The sequence below is a fragment of the Ptychodera flava genome, chromosome 15 (assembly GCF_041260155.1).
Source record: "Ptychodera flava strain L36383 chromosome 15, AS_Pfla_20210202, whole genome shotgun sequence".
In the NCBI taxonomy this organism is placed as follows: Eukaryota; Metazoa; Hemichordata; class Enteropneusta; family Ptychoderidae; genus Ptychodera; species Ptychodera flava.
The window spans coordinates 17,070,199-17,092,907 of record NC_091942.1 but is presented as its reverse complement, the minus strand read 5'-3'; the positions used below and the strand labels follow the sequence as shown (position 1 = coordinate 17,092,907).

Sequence of the window (22,709 nt, the reverse complement as noted above, 5' to 3'; positions counted from 1 at the left end):
TTAGTAGTAACATGGATGTACATCCATGGTAGTAATTGTACAGACAACAGTTTGTGAATGACAGAAAATTGATCAGGATATACATCAGTCATCGGAACTGTCTCCATCTTCTTCTTCGTCATCTTCATCTGTGTATTCTACTACTTCAACCATGTTTTCTTCAGCAAGATCATTTGATATTGATCTCATCAATTTCTTTGATTTCCAATGCTTCTGTGGTTTGCCCTTTGTTGGTTTTGTCAAAAACAATGTCATCAATTAAGCTGTCACTCTGATCTCCAGTATTGGCACAATTTAAAAATTGCATGCACCCTGGGCCACAAGCATTATTTGACTTTGTACATTTGCAAAATTTATTTTTGCACCCAGATTTTTAACATTACACCCTTTGGTATAGAATGCCATCCTTTCCTGTACTTGGGACAAATTTTCTGGTGAATCCCATATGGGTGATAACTTGTTACCATTGACAACATAGCCAGAGTTGTCATATCCACGTAAGACAATCTGGCCCCTTTCTGACTGTGACCATGAATCAGAGATGAAACAAGTTCTGAGCCAATGGTATTTTAAAGCTGTTGGGTTTGGAATTAGATCCTCCTCCCTCTGAATTCTAACTTGGATGGTATTTCTGATTTTTTCAAGCCACTGAATATGTAATTCCAATTCAGTGTCAAATGTTTCATCTCATTTCATGGCTTTAAACTGGTCATATGGGCTGTCATGTTGTGATTCAAACTCACTGTGATGTTTCTGGTAGTAAATAGTTCCAATTAAAAGAAAGAGAGATAGGCCTTTCTCCCAGATGCCACTCTCTGTGTCTGCAAGAGTGCCTGAGGTCGCGGTGGCAATTCCACCAGAAACAAATTCTGAATATTGGAAAAATTCTTTCTGAAATGCTGCTTTTCCACAGCCAACAAAAATGACAAAAAAGTCACAACCAGATGTGATATAGAGAGTTTGGAGACATTTTGCTCTTATGTCTTGATCAATTTAAGCAAGATCTGATCATTTGCTAAGGCTTTAATTAATTTATTTAAATGTACATATGACTGATCATCTGCACATGCACTGAGCTGTATAAAGATGTTTCTGTCTGATAGCTCAGATGCCATCAGAGGTAATCCGATGTGGTAAACATCTGTATCTGGCGAGTATATAAGTATGTTCTTTTTTACTGAAACAGGGACATGGCGCCATATACGTGTATCAGTTTCTCATGATTTGAAAAATATGCAGGGTATTCATGAGAAGGGTAATTTCCACTCACAATTATTGCTTTGTCTTTCTTTTGCCCATCAAAACCCCCTGCAATGACAAACTCCTTGTCAACTCCAAGGTAGGGCTTCAGAAAGTCTGGAATTTCTTCACACAGAAAATTCACCAATAACCGCTTAGTTTTTCGTCACAAAAAAAACCATCCAATTTTCTTTTGGAAGTACTGTTTGCAGGTCAATTGATTCATATATGCTGTACATTTTTTTGCTTTACCATCTCTACGCACTCTTTCCAAATCTTTAGGACTTGGTAAAGTTTCAAAAAATATAATATTACAAATTGATCGGATCTTCAACGTTCAAAAATTTAGTTGGGGATTTACAACACACGGCAATATAGATGGACACCAGCAAGGGATGTCAGCAAATTTTTTTATTTGCTTCTGCTTGTGACAAGAACAAGTCTAGATATGGATGTCAGCCTTACCTAAGAATACTTTCAATGATGTGTCAGTCACATTTGACCAGCATGGGTAAAACTAATCTTGTAGACAAAAATCTGGATAATTCTATGCTATAGATAAGTACTTTTAATAAAAGGGAAACCCTGATTTCTCTGCCTACACAATATGCATTTTGATTGTTATGATAATGGTTTAATATACTGTTTAACTCTTACACTGTTTAAACTTAGTAAACCAATCACCAGATAAATGAGTACTGGTATTCTTATTTCCATTTTGGTAGGGGCGGATTGTTCTGGGGAACACCATAGGAAACACTCTATGATTAAATTAATTCATTGTTTGATTTACTGCACAAGTTTGATGAAATTCTCAATTTTCCATGTTGTCAGCACACTTGTAAATGTGGAACAAACCACAAAAAAAAAACAGTTTAAGACTTCACTGGACACAAATAATGACACCACTGCTCAAGTGTCATCAGGCTAGGCTGACAAACTGAATCAATACAGAGCATATCATGCTAAAATACAGCAGCTAATACTGAAAAATTCTGAAATCTTATGCATTTATGTAACTCAGAACTGCAAAGTAAACAACAAAACCAACATCTTGTCCACACCATTGTTAAAAATAACAGTGACTGACAGGCAAAAATAACAAACAGCAAACATGGAATTTTATCCATTTTCATATTGGCCATTAAAGGGACAAAGTCACTCATTTTTGACCAAATTTTGGTCCTTTTAATTTCTGTTGTATATATGCTTTTCTGCTGCTCACTGAAATAGGCTAAACTGCAATCTCTGGTTGTCACAGCTCAACTCATATGCATGCATGGAAGGTATTTACCAAAAATTTTAACATAGTTAATTTCACATGTTAATGTGTCTTATTAAAGATGAAAATTGAATTGCAATAACCAGAGAGTGAGCATATTTCAGTGAGAATAATCCATCAAAAGAAATTTAAATGGCAAAATAATGTCAAAAATGAGCAACTTTGTCCCTTTAACTTGGAACATATCTAGTACAGATTCTTGTAATTCAAGTGTCAAGCAGCATGACCATTACACTATTGAAGTATTAAAATGGTGGCAATGAATATTTTTTTAAAATTGGTGCATTGACAGACAGTACTGTAAAATGTTGACAAAAATAGCTTTGTCCAAAGTATCATAATATTAGCCATTTCTGAACAGGATGTAAGATTACACCACCATGTGAACTCACAAATATTTTCAATGAAAGTGCAGTCCTCTGATGAGTGACGCCGAATCATGTACCAGTATGTTGTACACCATGGAGGCAGACACCAAGCATAGCATTATGTGAAAAAATTTAAAGTCTTTGTACTAGATCATGACTGCTTAACAAGATTGGCAGTCTGCTTGTTTCAAAGCTATTTAAAAGCTTTCTTCTGGGCCTATTTGATATCATACTTGACCCTCTGGACTTGACCTGCAAGCTTGGTACGTACATTGTATTCTGGAAAATGCCAGTAACTTTTACATTATTTTAAGTCAGAGATTCGTCATACAAGTCATTAATTTCACTCAATTATTTCTGTCTGTTCTTCCTGACTGTCAAAATTGATTGAGGGTCTAAGTATTGAAAGTACTTAATTTAATGATGATTTTCATAAATATGTTTCACTTACAACTGGACTAAATTGTCACAACTTCCAAGTGTGACTGTGAACATCATTCTGTATATATATACAAATAACTTCAACGCATTCAAGTTTGTTTACAAGTGTCGCGCTGTACCAAGAAGTTCTCTGGACGTACACTGTACATTTTAGCCTATCATTTTCAGGAAATAAGGTCTGTATGTTTAAATGATTGACTTCTTGGTTTATGAAAAATATATAAGGATCAAGTTGTGTGTTCGGCGTTATACAGCCTCCTACCACAGGCCGTATATTTGGACTTTATTTCCTCTCCCAGCAGCAGCTTCATCCAGTGTTTGGTGAGTTTTGCAATTTCTGCTTTACCACACTCCTTAAGTGTGTTGTTGAGCAATAAAGTAAAGTATAACGCTGGTAATTAACGCACAGCCCTGCCAAGCAAAGCTAGGAGCTACCACACTCTTTTGGTAGTACCGTGGTATCATATATTGCCTTACGTAGCTGCAGTTTCGAAGCTGAAGGTTTTGCCTTTTTTCAAATTTAAGCTTTTAGTTTTTAGGATTTGATCAAGTTGACGTCCTACCTAAACACCAGTCCAAATATTGAGGTACAACAGCAATATTGCCCTATGCTAGGAGGATACAGTTGTACCGTATGTGCACCACTGTCGCTACGCGAAGGCTACATGTACTTACCCAGAAGAGCTCTCCCTACTGGGTGCATAGGCCTTTACGTTGCGATTGTGGTTGCACCTGTGTGTGATGAGTATGCCATTGTTGGAGGCAATCAAAGCAGCCAATAGCTGAATACTCTAACCATTCTCCTAGGGCTTAGACTGCTACACCAAGTCAATGGCATATATCATGTAAAGTAGGCAGTAAATATGTGCCCTTTCACTTTGGCTTTGAAGTGCAGATGTGGAATGCTGTGATTCAATAGGCTGTCCAACAATTCATATAATGAATGCCCAAATTGGCTTATAATGGAGTAGAGCACACTTATACTCCACTAAGAATGATTGTAATAAATAATGTTCTTCAAATGTTTTCTTTTATATTAATGCACAATTGTGCCTGCCATTTTTTCTTATGAATTATAATTTAACATTTATCAAAATATTAGTGAAATTCATAATTTTGGAATGTATCACGTTGACCATTGAGGGAATACTGCAGAAACACGATGTGACATATTGATCTCCACAGCAATATAATTTGTTCAATGTACAATATATTGAGCAGTTTAATCTCTACGTGGGGAGGAAATAATGGAAAGTATGTTTAAAATGTATTCCTGGTACAGATATACAACTACATGTGTGTGCATGACCCCATTATTCACTGAATTTATTATATTTCCAATAGACCTGTGTAGTCAGAGAACTGAAAATACATGTACATGTGCTCATTGCACTCATATCAAATCCAATTTTACAAAATGTACTATGTGTTCGAGTAGACAATGAAAGTTTTGTTCATGTTGCCCTGTTTGTGGGGAAAGGTCAACAGAAAGGCTATTCCTATCATGCAATATTTTAAGCAAACAATTCAAAGTATCGTAATAGATTGAATGCTATAGTGTGAAATTATGATGTTTTAACATTGAAAATACTTTGTCAATTTTTTGTGCCTCATTTCTTTGCATTTTAAACATATCACAGAAAGCACAGCCTAGATAAGAGAGGATAGACTGATCCTGATTTGACACAGAAGTGGCAAACACTATTTCATGATAATCAAGTCTCTTTTGTCAATTTTTTGTGCCTCGTTTCTTTGCATTTTAAACATATCACGGAGAGCAGCCTAGATAAGAGAGGATTAGACTGATCCTGATTTGACACAGAAGTGGCAAACACTATTTCATGATCAATCAAGTCTCCATATTCTGAAATGACATTGGGATTTCACCATATTTAACCAAGTTCAATCTGAATAGTGATCAACATGGCTAATTCACTGTATAAATTACCCACATTAAATTTCAACAAATGTCATATATCCTGCCATCAACAACACAAATGAACACTATCCATTCCAAAGATAGTACCCACGTAGTAAAGCCAATATAAACTTGAAAAATGCCACAAGTAGCCATACCAATCAGATGACTGTACCTAAATATTTAAGTATACTAAAATCATTTTTCTAGAATCAAAATTATCAATTATCACACCAAAGCTTGCTCTTAATTTCAAACGATAGTATCTCTAAAACTAAAATTCATGTACCTAAAAAGTGACTGATGCAGGGTGGAGCTTGGCCTTAAACTTTAAAGGGAAGTGACTTATGCAAGAGAGGGAACTTTTGTTGATCAACAAAAGTGGAATGAGAAATAATATTGTCAAATAGAGGTTCAAGATTGACTACATCAGTAGAACAATGTAAGATATTGTGGTAATATCCAGCAGTGTTTTTGTTAAGGGCGGTACCTATAGGTAAATGTTACCAGGGTTCCCCAGTCATTTTACCAGGGTTAGCCTTGGTATATCTGTGCAGTCTTACTAGAGGACAACAGAAATTTATCCAGGGTTCCCATTGTTCCCCAACCTTAGCAAAAACACTGTCCAGTGTTTATTAACAAAACCCACTACATGGTACAATGTGCAGCCAGAATGCCATGAATCATAATATCCTTTTAATATGGTGGGTCAGCTGTGAAACAATAGATTGGATTTGCTATAAACTTAATGGCGATAAGAATGGCAACAAGAGAGACAATCCTGTTTAAGATAATGGTGGGGAAGAGATACACAGCGAGTTGGGAATGAGCACTTAATAAAAAGTAAGAGGCAGTGTGTGAGTGATGTCATGTGACCATAATTGCCTACACAAACAATTTTTTTTCTTCTTTTAGTGCACCGACAACAAGCCCAAAATTTGTGTCCCCCCCTTAGAGGATTCAAAAAATTGTGACCCTCCCCCAGGCTCAAAAATTTGTGACCCTCCCCCCTGGCCCTCCTCCCTGCTAATTTACGTCCAGTCCCTTATGGTATAGATTAAGTAGTCTTTGAATGTTTGATGATGGGATCTTACAGTGTTTTTGTTAAGGCTGGTACCCCAGTAAATGTTACCGGGGTTCCCCAGCCATTTTACCAGGGTTCCTCTTGGTATCAATGCAATCAGATCAGGGGACACAGAATTGCTACCGGGGTTCCAAATCATTACCTCTTTTCCCCAACCTTAGCAAAAACACTGTCTTATTGGCGCACACTGAATCAAAACATACCTTCAAGTATTACCATTTCAGCTGTCCAATTCTCAGGCAGTGCCTCACTTATGATGCTGCATGTGTCATATCTTTTTTGTAATACTTAAGTTGTGTTTGATTTTGAGCTTTGATGGTGCATAGACCCATCTGCATCACAGATTGCACGTGGGAGGGGAATAAATTGCACAAAGCCTTCTATGGCACACCAGATTTTATTGAGTGAGCAATTTGCCTTTTTAAACAGGCGTCAACTATTTTTTTTGTCAGCATCAGCTGTACGTGTTCTCCTTTTTACTACAACCTTCCCTGAAAATGTTTTTAATTTTCTCCTCCTCACAGGAGCTTCTGTACTAGGTTTATGTAAAAGCCTAGTAGAGATGTAGTCTGCTAGAGCTCTTTGACCTACTTCATAAAATGTCATCAAGTCTTCCTGAACAACTTTTCCAAAGATTTTTTTTTTCAGGGGTTGCAGCAAAAACAGAGCTCTCACAGATTTTTTAGCTCCGCTGTCAGCGACGCGGAGCTTATCAAATAGGTTGATTTTCCGTCGTCGTCCGTCGTCCATCGTCGTCGTCCGTCGTCGTCGTCCGTCAACAATTGCCTTCTCCTCTGAAACTGCAAGTCCAATCGCTTTGAAATTTTATATGCAGTTCACTTGGGGTGACCACACTTAAGTTTGTTCAAATCGTGGTGAAATTTGCATATTTGTATTTTTGGGGCAATTTTTGGTGTTTTTGGTAAAAAAATCTTCTTCTCTGAAACCGCTTGTCCGATTGCTTTGAAATTTGATATGCAGTTTACTTAGGGTAACTTCAGTCAGATTTGTTCAAATTTTGGTGAAATTTGCATATTTGTATTTTAAGGCAATTTTTGTCATTTTTGGTAAAAATATCTTTAAAAATCTTCTTCTTCAAAACTACCAGTCAGATAGCTTTGATATTTGGTACATATGTCCCTAGGGATGATCTATTTCAGATTTGTTCAAATTGTGCAGAAATATGCAAAATTGCATTTTAAGGCAATTTTTGCCATTTTTGGTCAAAAAATGTATTTCTCAAAAAGTACTGGTCTAATACTTTTGAAATTTGGTATACACTTTTGTATAGATGAACTGAGTAATATATATTGAATTTCTGATGAAATCTGAAATTTTGTATTTTTGGGGCAATTTTTGCAATTTTTGGTCAAAAAATGTGTATTTCCAAAACTATTTATTTGATAGCTTTGAAATTTGGTATACAGGTTCCTACAGATAAACTACATGATATTTATTGAAATTGTGATGAAATCTGCAATTTTGTATTTTTGGGGCAATTTTTGCCATTTTGGTCAAAAAATGTGTATTTCCAAAAACTACTCATCTGATAGCTTTGCAATTTGGTATACAGGTTTTTACAGATCACCTTAATGATATTTGTTGAAATTATGATGAAATCTGCAATTTTGTAATTTTGGGGCAATTTTTGCCATTTTTGGTCAAAAAATGTGTTTCTCAAAAATTACTGGTCTGATAGCTTTGAAATTGGCATACAGGTTTCTACAGATGAGTTCAGTAATATATAATGAATTTCTGATGAAATCTGTAATTTTGTATTTTGGGGGCAATTTTTTCCATTTTTTGGTCACAAGGTTGTATTTCGAATTTTCAATTTCATTCAAACGTGTATTTCCAAAACTACTCATCCGATAGCTTTGAAATTTGGTATACAGGTTTCTATAGATGAACTAAATGATATTTATTAAAAAATAATGATGAAATCTGCAATTTTGATTTTTTGGGGCAATTTTTTCCGTTTTTGGTCAAAAAATGTGTTTCTCACAAAAAGTACTGGTCTAACAGCTTTGAAATTTGGTATACAGGTTTCTATAGATAAAGTTATGAACTAAATTTGATCTCTTGAAATTATGATGAAATCTGCAATTTCATTTTTTGGGGCAATTGTTGCCATTTTTGGTCAGAAAATTTTATTCTCAAAAAACTACTCATCAGATAGCTTTGGTTGACATGTTCTTAGGGATGATCCGATGTGATATATTCAAAGTATGATTAAATCTTCAATTGTATATTTTTGCAGCTTATTTTAGCCACTTTTTTCTGGCCTCTGCATTGAGCTATCAAAGATTTCCACCTTCCTCATCAACATGTGTAAAAATAGTTATTCTCTACATAAACACAGCGGAGCTATATCGGCCGCTAGGTCGCTTGTTATAATACACTCGGCACAACCCTTCATCAGTCTCCCTCATTCCCTTCTGCATTTATCTGTATCTGTACACTTTTGCCACTCTTTTCGGGGGTTATTTCAGAATGCAGATTTTTAAGGCATGAAGCCCTGAAAGGTAAATACTTTGCCATGTTGTCAAGCAATTCAGGAGAGGGCTTATGAACTGCAGTTTTGACACTTAAATTGATAAGTTGTTCATGGGCTTCATCAAGTGCAAGCTCTCTCCAGCTGAAGCCAGTTATGCTTGTTGTAAATCCCCCAGACTGCAGGTGATCTAGGATGCAAGATGGTGCTTGCAGCAAATCATGGAGATGCCTTGGTAGGAGACGAAGATACTAGGTTGACCAATCAAAAGCATGATTACAAAGGGGCTAGCTGCTGATTGATGCCATTCTCAGTTGCCAATTACTGCTACGGAAAGCCATGTAAAGAGAGATATAAGCAAAACAACCTCTGTGCTCAGGGAAACAATATCTCACACAAAAAGATCTCATTCATTTTACTTTGTATCACCTGCAGTCCAGCCAATCTGGCATTAGCCTGATACCATGGATTTAAGGGCATATTTTCATTGTCAAGGTCACAGAGGTCCTAGTCACTATCAAGCCATTCTGTGTGTAAAAGCAATGAATACAGACCATCCCCTTGTCAAATGATTCGAAAAGGTTCAACATTCTGATACTTTGAGCCAAATGTGTACAATAGCATTTTGTCATGGGTATATATATCTGAACAGGACATTTCAGGGCATAGCATAGACAGAGCAGCTCTGCGTAATCACCAGGTACTGTACTGAGTTTGACCTTTTGTGACCTTTCAAAAAGTAAAAAAAATCAATGGTCAACAAGATGTTTTGTTCTCGCTTGGCAATATTTTCTCAAAATACGTGTCTCATCACTAGCTGCCAAGCAAGACAGCAGTATAATTTCTTATCACAAGTTCTAGCTATTTCAACACAGCTAGACTTGTAGGATCTTGCTTTAAACTGCCCTGATGGGCTAGTTTTCTGAGTACAGGATGTGCAGCTATTGCAAAACACTAAAACAGTGAAGTGGACTGACATTGGGTTGACCTACATCAATATTTTCAAGACTTGTTATGACAAAACTATCTGGGGTGAAGCAACCGGCAAAGTTTTCCTTGTGGGGTACTCAAAACTGTCCTATTCATGGTATCTCTGGCCTTAGACTTTGAACAAATCATGCCAAAAGAGTTGCGTAGGGTAATTAGGGAGCCGTCATTATTTGTTGCCCGGGGGGGAGGTCGGAGGAATCTGAGATGGGTTCACTCAAAAAATCGTAAGTTACAAGGGTAGGGAAAGACACTAAGGTTGTCCGATTGCCCAGGGCAAGGGAAAGTCACGTTCGGGCATTGAACCTCCGATGCCAATTGCCCTACGGGACAAGTGGAAAAAAGTAATTACCTAGAAATCGAATTCACGAGAGCGATTTTCTAGCGAGGGAACACGGTATCATATTATGTCATTGTGAACATTTCCATAAGATTTTTTCGTAAAATTGCATGAAGAATTGATGAAAAGAATCATATAATCACTTCCAATAAAATGCAATTCAAACAATACCACCGGGTTAAATACCGTACGCTGATTTTGCATATGAAAAAGCTGTTCAGCTGGTGGAGCGTACGTTCACCAAAGTTCATTGCATTGACTGTGAGTTACGGTGTCTCACAATGTGTCGATACGGTAAAAAAAAGAAAACACACAGCAGTTTTTGTGCTTTGTATGAGCGTTTATAATAAGGTAAAAATAAAGTGCAGTGGTGAAAAATCACCACAAAAATGGGACTTTTACTAAGACGTACTCTTCAATGTTAACTTGTTGAGTGACAGTGGATGGCATCGTGGCAAGACCGCATGCAATGAAAGTCATGAGCAAGCTTAGATGTCAACGGGTCCAGTCTTTGAATTTTCAATGAACACTGACTTAATTTTCAGGTCAATAAGCCAAAAGTTACTTGTCCGTGGCGACCAACCTCTCTGTTTGTGAATTTTCCCATTCTAAAATGACTGTCAAGAAGCAATGGGAGCGAGATTGACATCGACAAATTCAGCTTCCAAAATACATTGAAAAACACCGACGCCTTAGGTTGCTGGTTTAAATTCTATTTAGTCTCTGTATGAGCATTAAAGACCACCGAGGTTATAAGAAAAACATAGCCTCTAGCCTCTTGAAGAAGGACAGACTCTTTTCTAATAATTTTAGCGCAATAAAAAGTGACATTTTGTTCAGGGCTATATCAGTGATATCAGTTGTATTTTTGATACTGGAGGCAATGTCTTCAATGACTTGCTAAAGGTCATTATAAGTCTTGAGAGATTGCACTTGATGTTTTTTTTCATTTTTTCAACAATATGGTAAAGTTGCATGTAACATTTTCCACACAGTTGACTTTTTCCATCAAAACTAAAATTCATGTAGTCACCATGATCATGGGAGAAGCCATTGATTAAGTCAACATTTGACGGAAACCGCACATTCGATGTAATGCGCTTTCTACAATCTGGCATGCTGCAGTATTTTCAGTTTTTTTCCATCCATGTATTGAAGTGTTCTGGACAAAGACACACTATGTCAGGAACGGAAGTATCGATATCACTGGAGTAGAGATTAAACTGTGTGAGAAAGAGGTTTTTGTCATCAACATCAGTGGAGTGTAAACCTGGGCCAGTTAAAGTACAGATTAAACAATAGGCCAAACCCGGAATTCGAATCGACCACGGTACAAACAAAGCCATGTGCGCAAACGCGCACAGACGTACGTGTATTTCTATACGCGTTCAGTACACATGTGGGTTTGTTTGTACCGGCATCACGTGATTATTTGGGCGTTCTGAGTATGTAGAACGGTGTATGCATCGCGTCCTTTTTATTCCGGAGTAGAACCATTGGCCTCTGTGACATCAATTATTGGTGCTTTCTCATCATCCCCTCCATCTCTTCCAGAAAATTCTTTATCTATATAAAGCTAGGCGACACGCATTGCAGAAACAATACTGTTCATTCATGCCCCTAGATTTTAACCAGCTCGGACATATTCCTCTGGTTTTCCCACAACATGGTACCATCTGTTTGTTTTTTTTATCCCACATTTACCACATGGACCACACTTATTCTTATCTGGATGAGTTTTTGCTTTATGTGACCTCACATCTCCAAGTCCAGAGATATTGATCAAAAGCACTTTCTTGTGCAATGTGTGTGACTTGAAACAGCAATACAATGGCTGGTCTTCTGAGAATAACTTAAAACTATGGTAGTCTCCTGTAAACCGAGACTGTGGGCCACCTTTTCTGAATATCACATGAAAGCGATGATTTTAAAGGAAGAATAAATTCTTTGCCTTCTAGCACAACAGTTACATGGTGCTTTTCAAATTTGTGGCATATCTTTTTAGCACATACTGGCCAAGTCTGGACAACCGTATTTCAATATCAGAGAGCAGGCCAATGTTACTTTTACTTTCCATGACATAACTGCATCAATCCTTTTTCAACAGTATCATTTCTTTGACAATGAATGTGTTTTTGTGCACTGAGCATCCTGTTTCAAACTTAAAACCCTCGACTATGGAGTTTCTGACAATGTGAAACAGCTTTTGAAATCTTGACCCAGGCTCTGTGTACACTGTTTAGATTTCCCAGGCTCTGTGTACACTGTTTAGATGTTTTTTCAGGGACAAAGAAATATTCACATGGTTCAACCTTTGTGCTGTTGCATATTGCAGTCTTTGAGTCACAAAATTGGCAAAAAATTTAATATGCCACTTTTGCGATTGGCCTGTAATATTATTAAGTTGCCCTCCATTTAAGAAGACTTGCTGCCGCAAGTTTTACTTCTGTCAGGGGCAACCTTCCATGCTCTGTGGCATATGGCATACCGTAGTTTATGCAACTTCTCAATAAAGCATCCTTACTTGCACTGCTTGATATGGCTAAGGATCCAAACACTCTCCTTTTTCCAACAAAATAGATTTCTTTCAAACATTTAATTCTTATTTTTCAAAACTATGACAAATGATTCAAAGTACGTGAATTTCTTGTGGCCAAACGTTACCATAAACTCAAACTGTTAGTAACATAGATACAGGTACAAAATACCGGTGAATATTGTAAGCCATGTGCCATTGCCAGAACGGGCTGTGGTAGGTTATCAGCCACAGTATATCTGCAACAAAATGTAAAGACACATGTATTTCGGTAACTGGATCATACTTAAACAAACAAAACCATCATTATATATATTCTTGATCACAAATTTTGCTCAAAAAATAAAAGATTACAACAACTGGGATACTGAAAATACGCAATGATATGTGATACCAACGCGTCTCAAGCTGTTTGCGTGTGCATGGCCACCATATTTATTGGATTTAACGGTATTCAACACCGAACAGACCTCATTTCAAAGGCGTGTTAAATTCATATTTGTCCGTTTTGAACACCAAAACTTTGCAGAAAATCATAGTCATGAGATTCAAATCCGACCAAACCTGGTTGCAAATTAAATTAAATGTCTTGCCAACGCAAGCGACGCAGTGCTGTATAAGGCGAGGTCAACATGTCTACAAAAATCGTATCTGGTGATTTCTACAAAAGATTTGCCCTGATTGTTGAAAAAAATTTACATAGGTCACGACTGGAGGCAATATAAATGGCAAGGATATGGAAAATTTCCATAAATACTAACCTTTGCAGTGTTTTTCGCCGATTTTTCTAGCCGTGAAACATGGTGTAACGGTCATCGAAACTAAAGAGAGGGCGCCCTTCATTTGAAGGAAATCCCTTATTATGCATGAATTGAAGGACCCAACTTCGAGAGTGCGGAAACGTTGGATCAAACCATTTCGCCAATATGTCAACTGGGGTTGAAGGTCATTGACCGTAAATATCACATAAATATGAATTACTAGGTAATTTAAACGGCTAGATGGTTCATATTTGGTAGGTTATAGCACCTTATGATGAACTGTCATACACCTCATCAATTATGCTGGGGTCAAAGGTCATTACCCTTAATATCACATAAATGTGAATAATTAAATAACTAAAAGGACTAAATGGTTCATATACCGGTATGGCAGGTTAAGGCACCTAATGGCACACTATCATATACCTCTTAATTAGTCCCCACAAACGAACTCCAGGGACTTATAGATTGAGTTCCGTCTGTAAGTCCGCGCACATGCATGCCTTCCCTGTTCACGCAGATATCTCAGACAAGCTTGGTCAATTTCTTTCAAACTTTGCACAAGTATAGCACCAGACTCCATACAGATGTACGTTGATTTAATAGTTTCACAATATGACCCAAGATGGCCACCTAGCAGCTAGTTTTTTACAAGTTTTTCATGTCTTGAGCCGTAACCAAGACATGTGTCAACTGATGTCTTTCAAATTTGGTGCAAGGACATTAACCTATGTCGTACATATGCTTGTAGATTTTTCTTCTGATACAATCCAATATGGCCGCCCAGTGGCCATTTCATTACAATTTTTTCATGTCTTGAGCCATAACCCAGTGTGTCTCAACTGATATCTTTCAAAATGGTACAGGGACATGGACCTACATGTATGTCATACATATGCATCTCTATTTTGTTAAAATACAATCCAATATGCCCTCCAGGCAGCCATTTTGTTACGATTTTTCATGTTTCCAGCCGTAACCCACAGCGTAACCCAAACATGTCTCAACTGATTTCTTTTGAAGTTGGTACAACGACATAGACCTATGTTATACATGTTCATGTTGATATTTATTGTGATACGACCCAATAGAGTTACCAGGCAGCCATTTTGTTACGATTTTTTCATGTCACAACCCTTTTCCTGCCAAGTCCATATTTCACCATCAGGTCAAGATGGTTAAAATTAATGAAACACACATATGGCGTATTTTAACATAATACTGTACATCAATTGAAAGCTGTTGAAAACATCAATACTATAAACTTTATTTTTTTTACTAAAGATGCTATAACAGACCAAGCCAAGTGTGTGAAAATACTTCATGTTTTTGGCTCAATACCGCTTTTTACTGACTTGGCTGATGGGGAAGTAATATTTAGTCTTAATACTGTCTGGCAGGAAAAGGGTTAAGCCATAACTCAGACATGCCTCAACTGATTTCTTCCAAATATGGTACAAGGACATAAACCTTTGTAATACATGTACCTCTCAATTTTGTTGTCATATGATGCAATTGATAGCTGCCAGCTGGCCATTTGTTATGATTTGTTTATGCCTTTAGCCATAACTCAATACGTCTCAACTGATTTCTTTCAAAATTGGTACAAGGATATTAACCTGTGTCATACATTTTTATGATACAATCCAATCACACTTATTTATTGATGCCTCGACATGAAAACAATCACTGGATTCACAGTACAATAGCCGGCTATTGAACCACTCTTTTTGGGAGTGGAGATTTAGCCGACTGGTTCTGTCTCAGGCCTCTCAGCTAGGCGACTGATGCCGTATGTTGTGGGTTCGCATCCGATTGAAAACTATCCGTATTTTCTATCCTGGGTCGGTAACACTGCTGGTGGACAGAATTGTCCCCGAGGTTATTGTTCGCCCAGTTAAAGCGATGAAATTTGTTTCTTCGCTTCGATAAAGTGTGTATGTGCGATGTATGATAGTGAGCATGCGAGCGTGAGTGCTTCACGAACTCTACAACGTGTTGAAAGGTCTCAGTCAGAAAAATGTAACAACTTAGCCGGCTATTGAACCACTCTTTTTTGGGAGTGGAGATTTAGCCGACTGGTTCTGTCTCAGGCCTCTCAGCTAGGCGACTGATGCCGTATGTTGTGGGTTCGCATCCGATTGAAAACTATCCGTATATTATACAGACTTCATTTGAATGCTCTATGAAGACTGATGTCACAATTCTGAATGGGGACTATGTCATTGACAATGACTTCAACAATAACAATGGTGATTACTACAGAATGGGTGTGTTGATAAATTACATCAAGCAATTGTTTGCAGAATACAACGAGGGCCACTGTTATAATACACACAAAACTGAGACAATACACCTTGAAAGTTTTTCAAGAGTTACTGGGGCTTTAATCTTCTTGACACAGATCAGGTCTGAAAAATTATCATTCAGATTTGATGGCATTTGTAAATGAGAACAACGAAACTAATATATTGACACACAATATGTTGACTTGTAAAAAACTGGGTATGTTGGAATTCACTATGGAGAGCAAGAAAATGGCATTGCCACACACACCACAAAAACTGAAAATACCAAGCAATTAAAGGTATTGGCCTGCCTGTTAACTTTGATAAAAAAATAAGTGCTGCCCTGTGCTCTACTTTGTGAGGACTAGGTGCCATCTGCTTCCAATGGTAACAGAATTCACGTATTTTAACTTCAGTGCCTTCAAAAATAACAGTGTAATTGATTCTAGCACTTATAAATTGCTTTGATTGATTGATTGGTTGATTGATAGATTGATTGATTGATTGACATATCAATTGACAGCTAAATACTTCCATAAAATACAGGGATATACAGAATCTGTGGCAGTCATATAATTGGAAATTAATTTGTGACAGCATGATTTATCTCTCTCACATATTATGATTACTGTCGGAAAGATGGCAATAAGAAATTAAGATTTCATCTTGAATATCCTTTGTATACGGCTAGTTTTCAATCGGGTCCGAACCCACAACATACGGCATCAGTCACCTAGCAGAGAGGCCACAGAGAGAGCCGCTCGCTAGTGCAAATTATCTGCAAAAAGCAAGTTCAGTATTATGTGTTGCATGGTCTTACATGATGGTGCTCTTTCCTATGATTATTAGTTGCGAGTGAGAATATGCAAAGGAACACTATCCACCCAGGGAGTCATATGGAGTCCTCTGCAGAAAAGAACAAGAAGCAATGTGAACATGATGAAACTTCTGAAGGTCAGTGATAGTCAATGATATACTGACATATATGTACCTGTAACCAGTAAACATCTATTGGATGACTTGCCATGAAGGTGACATCACAAATCTGTTCCTTGAGCATGTAACAGTAGATCAACAGAACATCATGTGCATAGCATAGAGTTTAATATTATTTGATTGTCTTCCTTGTGTAATACCTAGGGGGAAAATAGCTTTCCACATGAACCTGTGACCCCACAACTGTTAAATCAGCTAAAGACAAACAGATACTGGTGTGCAGCATATTGAGCTGCCTTGTGGGGTTTGTTTGTATTTATGTAGGGATTGCGTTAACCCCAAATTTTGCTTTACAGACTCCCTATTTCGCACTAGGACCCCTACAACTTTTTAGTGAGGAAGGGTCCCATTCTTCAGAGAAATACAGATATTTGAATTTTGTTAAGGCCTGATTTTATGAACCATTTTCTCTATATTTCCTCACTATAGTTCGAAAAAAGCCTGTTGGCCAGTAAGTACCGTGAACTGAAGCAGAAGGAGCCGCCATTGACAGCTATTTCATGTCTCACATCAGAGATAATTAAACAGTCACAAAGGCCGAAGCTGAACAGTATGCTTAGCAAATGAGAAAGTTGCAACAGAAATTTGAAATTGCTGCAACGGCATGTAAAAAGCAGAGCAATAGCATATGAGAGGAAAGCAAAGAAAAAATTGTAGAAGACGTATAATGATAGCTGTTGCTTTCAGATTGTTAGATTACCTTGACACTGAGTTTCTGTATGTAAAATGTTTTTCAGAGTTAATATTGTGGAGTTACCCCATGAGGTTAACCACATGGTAAATTCCTAGCTCCGTTGCTTTCGGTGTGTTCGAAGACAAACGAGACATTTTTCTGATATAAAAAGTGAAGATATGGTACCATATATATTTTTCTTTTCGAAATTAGCCTTTTTGGAGTTTCCTCATGAAGGTTCTTTTTGGCCTTATCAAGAACCCAACAAAATTTGGAATTTGACATGCAATGACTCTCATAAGGTAACTCCAAAAGTGTAACTTTGAAAAAAAAATATATTAAATACCATATTCTTCACTTCTTTTCTTTCAAAAATATGCAAATGGTTGTTTTAAGCACATCAAAACAAACAGTGTTAGGAATTTATCATCTGATGAATATCTTACAGCAACTCCAAAATTTTAACTTTGAAAAAAATGTCAACATGAAGCACCATTAGTCTTAAACTTGTTATCTTCCAAATATTCCCAACAGTTTCTCTTTGAACACAGCAAAACCAACAAAGTTAGAAATTTTATATGTGATGAACCTAATGAGGTAATGAAAAAACTGTAACTTTGAAAAAAAAGTATCTGAAGTGCCATACTCTTCACTTGTTATCTTTCAATAATGTCCAAACAGGTTGTCTTTGAACACAGCAAAACCAATAGAGTTGGGAATGATAGAATCTCACACCCCCAAGGACCTTGGATCAGATTTTGTCTCACACGAGCCGCAGGCTCGTGTGAGACAAAATATCCCCAACTGGTGTGAGAAATCTGATCCCAGGTCCTTGGTGTGTGAGATTCTTTTTCTCACATGACCACAAAATGCGTTAAATTCACATTGGACATGTACAACATTTTCCAAAATCGTGACAAGTCTGTCATTTGCCACTGTACTTTGACCTGCTTACTTTGTAGTTCTGTCTGTGTGTTACTCGTCGTGCCATTGGATAACATTTTGCGCGTGGAACAAAACAGACTGTTTATCATCCAATCAGAGCTCGTGTAGTATTTACTGCAGAGTGTGGGACGGTTTCTGAGAGTGTGGGATCAATTTTTCCCACACTGTCGATCCCGCACTCCCAGCGGCCAGAAATGTGAGAATTTACCATGTGATGAACCTCTTGAGGTAACTCCCATAATTTTACTTGGAAAACTGTTAATTTTTTTTTCTATCTTTTAATTTAACATGTCCAAACAGTGTGTATTTGAACACATCAAAACCAGCAGACATAGGAATTCATAATGTGATTATCTCATGTTGTAACTCCAAAATTATAATTTTTGGGGGTAAAATACATGAAGTACCATATTCTTCATATACTACATTTGTTGGCTTTGAAAAATGTCCACTGTTTGTATTTAAACACATCAAAAGCAACAGAATTCAGAATTACCATGTGAAGAACTTCATGAGGTAATGCCATAATATTAATTCTTGACAAAATGTTTACAACAGGTACCATTCTTTCAACTGTTATTTTCAAAATTTCAAAATCCCACCACTTAGCCCTTGAACACAGCAAAACAACAGGGCTGGGAATTAATTACCAAGTGTTAGCCTCATTAGGTAACTCAATAATTTTAACTCTGAACTAAAATGTTTACATGAAGTACCATACTTTTACTTGTCGTTTTTCTAAAATGTTACAAAAAGTTTGTCTTTGAAAACATCAAAACCAACTTATCTTTCATAATTTCAGAAGTTCAAATGGTTTGTCATTGAACACTGCAAAACCAACAGTGTTAGTAATTTACAACGTGATGAACCTCATGAGGTAATTCCAAAATTTTAACTGAAGCAGAAGAAGCCGCCATTGACAGCCATTTCATGTCACACATTAGAAAGAATAAAATAGTCACAAAGGCCGAAGCTGAAAAATGCTTAGCAAATAAAAAAATGTTTTGAGCAACAGAAACTTGAAATTGCTGAAATGGCACATGTTAAAAGCAGGGCAATAGCATATGAGAGGAGAGCAAAGAAACAGTTGTAGGAGATGTATAATGATAGCTGTTTTGCATTCAGATTGTTAGATTACCTTGACTCTGAGTTTCTGTGTGTACAATGTTTTTCAGAATTAATGTAATTGTGAAGTTACCCCCTGACGTTCAACACATGGTAAATTCCTACTTGGTCTGTTGCGTTTGGTGTGTTCGAAGACAAACTGGATATTTTTGAGATATAAAAAGTGAAGTTATGGTACCACATTTTTTTCAAAATTAGACCTTTTTGAGTTTCCTCATGAGGATTCTTTTTGGCCATATCAAGAACCCAACAAAATTTGGAATTTGACATGCGATGACTCTCATAAGGTAACTCCAAAAGTGTAACTTTGAAAAAAAGGATATGAAATACCATATTCTTCACTTCTTTTCTTTCAAAAATATGCAAACAGGTTGTCTTTGAACACATCAAGACAAATAGTGTTAGGAATTTACCATGTGATGAATATCTTACAGCAACTCCAAAATTTTAATTTTGAAAAAAAATGTCAACATGAATCACTATTAGTCTTCAACTTGTTATCTTCCAAATATTCCCAACACTTTCTCTTTGAACACAGCAAAACCAACAAAGTTAGAAATTTTATATGTGATGAACCTAATGAGGTAATATGACAAAACTGTAACTTTGAAAAAAAAAGTATGTGAAGTGCCATACTCTTCACTTGTTATCTTTCAATAATGTCCAAACAGGTTGTCTTTAAACACAGCAAAACCAATAGAGTTGAGATTTACCATGTGGTGAACCTCTTGAGGTAACTCAATAATTTTTATTTGGAAAAATATGTTAACTTTTCACTTGCTATCTTTTAAACATGCCCAAACAGTTTGACTTTGAACATATCAAAACCAACAGGAGATAGGAATTCATAATGTGATTATCTCATGGTGTAACTCAAAAATTATTATTTTTCGGGTAAAAATACATGAAGTACCATATTCTTCGTATACTACATTTGTTAGCTTTCAAAAATGTCCACAGTTTGTCTTTAAACACATCAAAAGAGTTCATAATTTACCATGTGATTAACCTCATGAGGTAACGCCATAATATTAATTCTTGACAAAATGTTTACAGCAGATACCATACACTTCACCTGTTATTTTTCCAAATTCAAAATCCCACCACTTTGTCTTTGAACACAGCAAAACAACTGAGTTAGGAATTTACCATGTGATAACCTTATTAGGTAACTCAATAATTTTAACTCTGAACTAAAATGTTTACATGAAGTACCATACTTTTCACTCGTTTTTTTTTAAATGTTGTAAAAGTTTGTCGTTGAAAACATCAAAACCAACTTATCTTTTCAAATTTCAGAAGTTCAAATGATTGTCATTGAACACTGCAAAACCAACAGTGTTAGTAATTTACAACGTGTTGAACCTCATGAGGTTATTCGAAATTTTAACTTTGAAAAGAAAATGTTTACCAGCGGCACTATAGTCTTCACTTGTTATCTTCCAAAAAATTACAAACAGTTTGTCTTTGAACACATCAAAACCAATAGAGTTAGGAATTTACCATCTGATATACCTCATGAGGTAACTCCACAATCCTAAGTTTGAAAACAAAATATGTGAATACCATCTTCTTCATATTCTACATTTATTATCTTTCAAACTGTCTGAACAGTTCTTCTTCCACAAAGCAAAACCAACAGAGTTAGGAATTAACCATGTGATGAACAAAATTAGGTAACTCCAAAATTTGAATTCTGATTAAATGTTTAAATTAAGTACTGTACTCTTCAATTTTTTCGCTCAAAATTGTTCAAACGCTTTGTCTTTTAACACAGAAAACCAACGTTTTCAGGAATTTAGCATGTGATGAACCCTCATGTGGTAACTCGCAATTGATAACATAGACAAAAAATATATGATGTACCATACTCTTCACTTTTTTTTCAAATAGGTTGTCTTTCACATGTAAAACAGTTTTGAGAGTTACATTTAGCCTTATCGAATTCTTGTTTCTTCATTTTTATGTATTAGAGTTCATGGAGTTGATGAAGATTTTATAGCTTACTTTTGCTTTACCATGTGAGCTTATTGTATAGGCTGAAGTTGGCATCAGTATGTATGTATGTCATGTCTGTCCACTCAAATAACCTGAGAACCGTAGTACCTATAGACTTGATATTTGGAGTGTGAATGCAAGATGTGTAAATGCCCGGATGATATTTTCGTTTTGGTGATTTCTTCAAAAATATGCAAATTAGATTTTAAAAATGCCATTTTTGGTAAAAAGATTCTTCTCTGTTATCGCAAGTCTGACTCATTTGAAACTTGGTATTGAGTCCCTAGGGGTTACATCAGTCAGACTTGTTCAAATATTGTGATTAAATTGCAATTTATTGTATTTTTGGGCAATGTTTCCCATTTTTGTTAAAAAAATCTTCTTACTGAAACCATAATTCCAATTTATTTGAAACTTGGTATGGAGGTTTCTTCGGGTGATCTTAAGTCGGAATTGATGACATTGTGATGAAATTTGCATATTTGTAGTTTTGGGGCAATTTTTCCCATTGTTGGTAAAAAAAAATCATCTCCTCTGAAACTGCACTCTAATTGGTTTTAGCTTTGTATGTAGGTTCGTAGGGGTAACCTCTGTCATATTTGTTTGAAGTGTGATGAAATTTGCATAATTGTATGTTTGGGCAACTTTCCAATTGTGGTTTTAAAAGTCTTCTTTGAAACCACTGGTCCAATTCATTTGAAACTTAGTATGGAGGTTCCTAGGGGTGTCATCATTTCAATTGTCCTATATATCACAAAGGGTCTATATTGGTCCCAAGGCCGCTTGTCCACTTAAGTATGTACACTGATAGTTGATAACACCTTCCAATGTGACGTGCCTCCCACGCCCAGTGCCAGGATAAAAGATATTAAGCTTCTAGGCCAGATGTCATCTTTATCTTATTATAGATATTTATGAATAGTTCAAATCAAATAGTGAACGTTCATCAGTACCCACACTTTGATATGTCTGCAAGAACTTTTCAGGATACAAAAGCTAGGTTGCTGGTTTATATCACTCTCAATGTACCAATTCAAAACATGTGAGCACAGTGTCCCTGACACTATTTTTTTAGTCCCCGCGGACTAAGTCCGGCTGGGACTTATAGATTGGGTCCCGTCCATGTGTGCGTCCGTCCGTCATCAACAGTGTGTTCTCAGACACTGCTTAACCAATTTTGTTCAAACTTGGCACAAAGGCATAGCACTATGACCTACAGATGCACATTGATTTA

General features: G+C 36.5%; 2 long non-coding RNA genes across 2 annotated transcripts in view; both read left to right on the top strand.

The window, feature by feature from the left end:
• Nucleotides 1-22,709, top strand: part of LOC139151357 (uncharacterized) — an 83,580-nt gene that overhangs the window by 19,561 nt on the left and 41,310 nt on the right. The window lies entirely within an intron of this gene.
• On the top strand, nt 15,520-17,301 carry LOC139151358 (uncharacterized). Its single transcript, XR_011556411.1, has 3 exons — nt 15,520-15,720; nt 16,588-16,692; nt 17,164-17,301. It is a non-coding gene; the product is annotated as an uncharacterized lncRNA (long non-coding RNA).